We start from the raw sequence: 8,953 nt of genomic DNA, 5'->3' as shown, positions 1-8,953 counted from the left end.
CAACAAAGTATAATAGAAGGAAGCTTAGTGATAGAAATCCCTTCTGACATTCTTAATTATTCGTGTTGTTGTTAAGTGCTGTCGAGTCGATTCTGACCCATAACGACCCTGTATAGGGTTTCTGAAGAGCAGCTGGTAAGCTTGAACCACCGACCTTGCAGTTCAAACAGCTTTGCAGTCTGGTGCATAAACCCACAGCGCCACATCAGGTCTCCAAATTATGTCTGGGTCACCCAATAAAATTTAGCCCTATGACAGTGTCAATGACAATAACTTTCAAACACTGTATTTGACAGATTTGAAATACAGATTGGCTCTATTTAAAATAATAATAATAATAATAATAAATGTGTCAAATATGGACTCATTCTTCTAAAACTTACATAAGCCTTAGGTAAATCTATGAAAGCTCAACTTTGAAGGTGCAAATTTTCTTCTCTTTGCATATTTCCAAGTTCTATGTATGTTTTCTAAAAGTATACTAAATGACATATACTAATATCATTTTGATGTTAAATCAAGTGTCTTTTGTTTCATTTCATATTCTCTGTGACAAGTGACATATAGAATAGGTTATGAATTAAGTTTGGTATTGTTTACTAAGAAGCTATAGAAAGGCTACAAGACAATAATTGATTTTCAATTCTTGGATCAGCTAACACACACATTTATGAATACCTTTGAATTCTCATAGCAAAAATGTTTATATACATCATCTCGAAGCAACATGTAAAATATGACAATTTCTGAGAACTAATATTAAAAAAAAAGAAAATTCTACGTTTTTATAAAATCTTCATTTCAGATCCTGAAATCTGAGATTTTGCATTCAAATGATCCATTGAAAAATAGATTGCCTCATATATGTGGGAAACACCATTAGAAATTGCTTTTATATGCCATTTTAGAGTTTCACCTGATTCATAGGAGATAAAATGTCAGAAAATAATGAATCAAGATTATACATACTGAAGTTGCAAGATGGGAAATAGGATTCAGATCAAAGGTCTTTTAGGTAGAAAACTTACCAGCAAATGAATTTTTGACATTGAAGGGCATACTGCAGCCTAGCCATTGGAACATGCTAAATGCTTTGGTGTTGCTAAAATTCCTCTTCTCTTTTTGAAAGTGTCCTGTAGCAGAACTTGATGTCAAGTGCTACCTAGTTAGTTCAGACTCATAGCAACCCTGTAAAGAGTGCCTGAGGAGTGGAACTAGGAACTTAAAAACAAACAAACAAAAAACAATAACAAGTGTTTGATAAATTACTATCATGGAATATTCAAATAAATTATTGAATATCTTGGATATTAAAATAAGGGGTATTGAGTAAATCACAGCAAGTTTAGATTCTGTGAATACTGCAGGCAATTTCAATGAATTATCAAATTCGTACAATGAAAGATGGTAGACTTTAAAAAACATATCCATGCTCTCAGGTGAAAAATTCTTCAGGATATACAGAATTCAAAACTGGGATCGTTAAATTGTTGGTTCAACAGAGATCAGAAATTAAATACATGGTCTTCTTTAGAATGAATCTGTGTTGCCGCATTACAATTCGTAATATAGCTACTTCTATCTATGTTGCTTGGTTTTGAAGAAGAATGCTAGGACTTGAGTTATATAGGAATTGTGGTGTGGGAGATAATTTTGATAACAAATAAAATAATTAGCCTGAATTTGATTCTGATATTCCTAAAAAACAGACCACATAACAAAGCAAAAATCAGTGGAACCCCTATGATAATTAAAGTCTAGTAAAATCTTTATGACAGTTAAAACCTGTCTGAGCCTCAGCACAAGGTAAAATACAAAACAGAAAAAAAAAAACTGATATTGCAGTGTATAGAATAAATGAAATACAAAAAATGAAAGAATCATGTTGCCATTGTATTGTACATAAAACTGACCAAGATGACTTCACTAGCCTGTCCTACTTACCTTTAAGGGTGTGAAGAAAAGCTGATGCTTTTATGGACATGGTGCAGATACGGTTTCCATGCCAGGAAATATATGTAGGTCAAATAACCCAAACTGAACAGAATATTAAAATGCAAACCATTTAATGAATTATCTTTTTCTCACATCCATTCTTTTAGATTTTTAAAAAATGTATTGAACTGTGATAAAGAGAAATATATTAAAATAAATAAAACCAAACCAAACCCTACTGTCACTGAGTCAATTCTGACACATAGTGAACATGTATACTGTTTCCAAGGATATAATATTTATGAGAGCAGAAAACCTCATCATTCTACTGTAGAGCAGCTGGTGGATGTGAACTGCCAACTGCAATTAGCAATGCAATACATAAGATACAGCACCACTAAGGTTTCTCAAATAAACAGCCCTGTTGTTGTTGTTGTTAAGTGCCGTCGAGTCAGTTCTGACCTATAGCAACCCTGAACAGGGTTTCCAAGGCTATAAATCTTTACGGGAGCAGAAATCCTCATCTTTCTTCCACGGAGCAGCTGGTAGTTTCGAACTGCTGACCTTGCGGTTCGCAGCCCAATTCGTAACCACTACGCTACCAGAGCTCCTTATTATGCTCCTTAAATGGAACACATAAAAACCAATATGCTAGGCATCAGTGTACTAAAATACCAGCATGGGTAGCTTAGTGTTTACTCATTGAACCGCTAACTGAAAGGTCAGCAGTTTGATTCTACCAGCTGCTTCAAAGGAGAAATATGAGACTGTCTGTGCCCAGAAAGGTTTATAACCTTAGAGACAATATACAAGGTCACCACTAGGAGTAAAATTGATTTTATGGCACATAACTACCAAAATAAGCTAAAATGGACAGATACTTAAGATTTTGAATGAAATAAACAAATGGTTTAATTGTGCTATAATGACAAATCAAGATGGAATGGTTTCATTTTCATCGTCAAATATACCATTTCTACTTATCTTGAAGTATTATGCTGTTTGTGGTAGGATAATATCTATTTGATTAGAAAGAAGAGCAATTAATACAACTATTATTCCAATTTTTACTAACTTCCAAAGCCAATGATGAATAATTTGAATAATTCTATCAACTCTTTCAGTCTGAAATTGATCTAATATGCAACCACAAAGCACTGATAATTATTGGTGATTGGAATACAAAACTTGGAAATGAAAAAGAGTAAAATATGTCCTTGGTAATAGAGGGAGCAGGGGATATTGCGTGATAGATTTTGGAAAAACCAATGACTTATTCATTCAAATAACTCTTTTGTTTTTGTTTTCCACTCCAGTCACATTATCTTCCTTCTCTAAGCCTATATCAATAGCCCCACTGGAATTTCTCTCTTTCTTTTTTTATGTTTATGTTGTGTATTGAGGGCAGATCATCAGTTTTACATTAAACAAATCATATACTTTGTTTCACTACAATGATCATAATCCCCACCATGTACCATCAGTTAACAATATTTCTCTCTATTCATTTTAGCTCTTTAAAAAAAAAAAAAACAAACAAACACTCAGGCATATATAATAATTTACACCACTAAAGGGCACATTCTGCAAATCTGCCTTCTGACTGCCAGTTCTCAGTCACTCTAGTTCCATGAATCTACAGCCCTCAGCTACTCCCTCTCTCCATGTCCCCAACTCTACCTCCATTTCTAATGTCTCCGCACCTCTGGATAAGGTCTCGCATTCTGCTTGTGCTCTTTTCTCATGATGGTCCTAGGGGACTTTGTTTCTGGACTGTAAGATTAACTACACTCCTGTTTTTATTCCAAAGCTTCTACCTTTACAATGGTGACAGTTACAATTAGTCATGATAACAATTACTCACTATTGAATCATAAGAATCTTATCCCCATCTCTTTTTACCAGACTCATCTAGACAAGATAATAACTATTCAGAGGGGACTCTATCATCCCCCATGCGTTCTTAAACTAAACACCCCCTTGAAAGCTTATAAGCCAGACACTTTGTGCCTTTATCACCCTCTCATTTTAGGTAGCCAATGTCTAAGTTGCCCATCCCTATCTACCCTGTATACAGAGGGAATAGGATTGACACTTGATGTGAAGACTCCTTCCCTCCATGTTGGTATTTTGAGGTACTACCTCCATGAGTATAGGTCAAGTTCATCAAATTGTAGCAATTTACCCTCATTTCCTTTATTGAAATTTTTTTTTTCTTTACTTCCTCTATTCGAGTTCTGATTATCAAGCCATCAAAGCTAGGTCAGATAGGTACTCTCTGAAAGTTTGGGTGTTATTTTGCATCTCCCCTCCCTTCATATCAGCTGAATACTTCATTCTCACCTCTAGCCCTCTGTGGCTATGTCCTTGTCCATGGGCTCAGGTGTCCCAAGGTCTCACCACACTTCAGACCAATCAGCTCTTCCTCTTCTCTCTCTCATCTCCAGATCAATGGGAATCTGTAAAATGAACATGGTTGAACTCAGCCCATTTCTTCATTGCTGATTTTCCCCCTCTTCCACTCACCAGTAGACCAATGTGGTCATCAGCAAGCTTGCATGCCTTCTCATGTGCTCTCTTTGAGTTTCATTTTTAGAGGGGGGTTTGTCCTGAAGAGACTTGATTTCTTGCCTTGATGGCTTCCTGGAGAACAACTTGCTTATTCTTGCAGTGGCCAATCATACTGCCATTTTTGTTTGGAGTTTTTCCTGATGATATTTCTTTTAAGATGTATCTTCTGTCGCTCTATCTACCCCAGGCTGTTGTGCTTGTCCTTTCTAGTGGGAATATCCCACCTCAAAAAGTTCTGGATGGGGCTCAGGATTGTACCTAAGATCCTATTCAGGACAAAGGCTCTGCAAGAGGACGATTTTCACTAGGCAAGTTGTAGAACCCCTTTTAGGTATTCAAATCAGTTATAGGCTGAAGACAGGATTACAAGATTTCTGTAATCTTGTTTCCTGACATTCTTTTCTTTCCAACTCAAGTGTCTATTTTACAATAGCAGTCAAGGGAAACCAATATTCATAAGACAGGCAAGTATCTTAGTATTATTTCCCCTCTTCAGACTATGCCTAGATCCCTGTATCACAGAGCCTTGTTGTCCCAAGGGTGAGCATGAGTCACTATTTGCCACTGTCCCATTTAACCCATGCAAACTTGTCTCAGTGTTTCACTATCTATCTTGTTCTTCCACCCCTCCATCTTTGTATGTTTTGCCCTCCTCAACACCCAAACTATGATGTGTCTGCCCCCTACCCTGTGCTCTACCATTGCCTCCCTTCACCTACCTCAAACCCCGCCCCCCCGGCACATTACCCCCATCGGTAAAAAAAATTTTTTTTTTCCCTTTTCAGTATGGGTATCTTTTCTTAAGCTTTTAAAATAATGGTCTTGTGCAGTATTTGTCCTTTTGTTACTGATTTATTTCATTCCTCATAATGACCTCAATGTTCATCCATGTTATGTGGTGGCTTACAACTTCCTTATTATTCTTCAAGGTATAATAATATTCCCTTGTGTGAATGCACCAAAGTTTTTTTTTTATCCATTCTTCCATTGATGGACACTTAGGGTATGTTCATCTTTTTGCTATTGTGAATTGTGCTGCTATGAACATTGATGTGCATATGTCTATTCGTTTTATGTCTCATATTTCTTGTGGATCTATTCCAAGTAAAGGAAAAGCTGGATCATATGGCAAAAACATCTTTTCAACAACATAAATGGCAACAATATATATGGAATTCATCAGATAGAATACGCATGAATGAAACTGATTACATCTGTAGGGAGAAAGTATCGTGAAGAAGAGTATCATTAGCCAAAACAAATTTTGGTGTGGACTGTGGAATAGATCATCAATTGTTCATCTGTAAGTTCAGAATGAATCTGAAGAAAATTAAAGAAAGTCCACAGAGGCAAAATATGACCTCCAGTATATCCCACCTAAATTTGTTGTTGTTGAGTGCTGCTGAGTTGGTTCTGGCCCTTAGAGACCCTGCATTGGGTTTCTGAGGAGTGTCTGATGAGCTTGAACTACCAACCCTGTGATTCAAACTGGTCTTGTAGTCCGGTACATTAGCCCACAGTGTCACACCTGAATGTAGAGAACAGTACTTTCTTTCTTCCTGTCTTTTTAATGACATTTTGCTTTCTTACCATATGATGTTCTTGATGTCAACCCACATCTCTTCAAGTCAGCAGTCATTAGCTTCTATTGCAGCCATTCTCTTCTTGAGATGGTCTCTAAATTCAGGTAGGATAGACTCAAGATCACACTTTGGGACTCATAGACTTGTTTTAGTTTACTTCAGCTTTGGCCTGAACTTGAATATCTGATAGCCTGTTCCACACTCATCTCCTGGCCTTGTGTTGGTTACTTATATTGAGCTTTTGCACCATCTCTCCCAACAAATGTAGTCAATTTGATTCCTGTGTATTCCACCTGGTAGGTTCCACATATATATTTACCTTTTGTGTTGTTTTAAAAAGATATTTGCAATGAATAACTCATTCATCTTAGGAAATTCTATTATATCACCTCCAGAATAATTTCTATTACCAATGCAATATTTTCCAAATACTGACCCTTCCTCTTTGTTTCCAACCCTCATATTCCAATCAAAAGTAATTATAAATACATCTTGATTGTGTGTTTGATCAATTTCATACAGAAGATGTTAGTAGAATTATTTAATTTCCTCATAATTGGTTTTAGTAGATGGTGTTTAAATTTGAATAGTAGTGGTTTTAACTGGTCTTCCTTGCAGGTCTATGGATGTTATCCTAACATAGATAGCATTGTACTTCAAGATAGATATTTGAACATTCATTTTTATGATGAATGTTACTCCATTGTTCTTGAATTTGTTATTCCTGGCCTAGTAAACCATATGGTTATTACAATCAAAATGTCCAATGCCAGTATATTTAATTTCAGTAATGCCTAGTGAATCCACTTCATTCTTGACAACTTCCAGTTTTCCTATATTCATACTTAACACTTTCCATGTTCTGATCATTAATGGATATTTCAGTTATTTCTCCTCATTTTGATTTGTGTCTGTTCGACAAATGAAGGGCCCCAAAACTACTCCAATTGAGTCATTATAGTCAGCTCTGTTTTGAGAAGGAAGTTCTTCCCTAGTTGTATTTTGATTGCCTTGTAACCTGAGAGATTCATCTGCCAACACTATAACTGACAATATTCTGGTGTTATTAATAATGTTTTCATCTTTCAGTACTATATCTAGCAATGTTTTTCTCTGGACCATATGGTTTTCAGTGACTAAACAAACAGAAGTAGTCTAACTCTCCTTCTTTATAGTGTATCTTAGTCTGAAAGCTCCAATGTAACTTGCCCACAATAGGTGATTCTGTCGGTATTTAAATTACTGGTTGCATCGCTTTCAGTGTCATAGCAATATGTAAGTCACCACAGTACAAAAAACCGACAGACAAGTGGTGGATATTGTGTTTCTAGACATTGTGCAAAAATAGGAATATTATAAGAGCCCATATGTTTGTATTTTTCTGTTGGCAGTTGCCTATATCTGGCTATTTGGTCAGGCAAATAAGTTTTAGAAAACTGTTAAAGGGACACTTCTATGGAGCACGGGCCTATGGAAAGCACTCTATGAGTTCAAAGGGCAAATCAAATCATGTGTCAGTGCCCATCAGAAGTAACCCCTTCCTGAATCAGAAGGTGATTAAAATTAGGAACTAGGCATGTTAGTATGCTACTTTAAGGTGGCCAATTGTGTCTATGAACTGAACAAACTTCATATGCTGAAGTAATACAGAGATGAGCTGAATCTAGACACACCCATCTTGTACCTTCTGAGGCACAAGATGCTAATAAGAATTGCTCTGTCTTCCAGTAAGAAAAACAAAGATTGCAGATAGTTCTGGATAAAATTTACTGGGGGAAAGTCCCTACACATAGCTGGCAAGTGCATTATATCAGACCAATGTCACAAGTGGAACCAAATGATAATAATTGGGTACTCAAAGGAATAGATACTTACTCTGGACTGTGTTTTGCATATCCTGTAATGGTTCCATATGCCAAGAACCCCATTATGGGACTAGAACAAAAGTTATTGTACTTATTTGGGCCACAAAGCTATATTTCCTCAGATTAAGCAATATACTTTACAGCCCACCCTTTGCAGTAATGGGCCAATAAACATCATATTAAAAAGGCATGCCATTCTGCAAACATCCCTCAGAGTTTTGGTTTGATAGATAATTGGAGTATGTAATTGAAGCATTTACTATTTAAACCATGGAAGACAAAGCATGAAGGGTTGGTTCACACACCTGTATGATTGTGCATTCACAGTCAGCAAGAGAAATTCAAAAGGAGAATCACCACTGGATAGACTACTATGATTTTTTTCTAGGGATTATAGAGAAAAGGGATGAGAGGATATTGGCACAACTATACAGTTTTTTCACACATCACCCAAAGTTGCATTTTTTCTATGAAAGGCTTCAGGGATAATCCCTCAGTATACAACTATGAGTACCAGAAACAGAAGTAATCTCTCAGCAAAATACTGTAATTACCTTTCCTAAACTATATGCCAGAATTCTCAAGGGTATGACGGGATGCAAAATTGGGATCAATAGTGAATAGTAAGTTGTTGTCTACTGTTCAAGATACCCCACTTGTCTTGTACTTATATAATGGAGTCCTGGTGTGGAGCTGTGGGATAATGTGCCGGAGTGCAAAGCCAGTTCACGTTCAACAGCTGCTACTCAGAAACCCTATACAGGGTCACTATGGGTCAGAACCAACTCAACAGCACTTAACAGCAACAACCCAACATGATTGGAATGAAGTAAGGTGGAAGCACTTGCTAGACTGGTATTACAACCAGCAAGATAGCCTGGCACAGCAGTGGAACCTGATTTTCCTTGACAAGGTAAAAAGTTTGAGAAAAATAAATGACAAAGGTGTTGTTGTTGTTGTCAGGTGCCATCAAGTCAGAACCGACTCATAGCAACCCCA

Source organism: Chrysochloris asiatica, unplaced genomic scaffold (assembly GCF_000296735.1).
Source record: "Chrysochloris asiatica unplaced genomic scaffold, ChrAsi1.0 scaffold00426, whole genome shotgun sequence".
Lineage (NCBI taxonomy): Eukaryota > Metazoa > Chordata > Mammalia > Afrosoricida > Chrysochloridae > Chrysochloris > Chrysochloris asiatica.
This window is presented reverse-complemented; position numbering follows the sequence as displayed.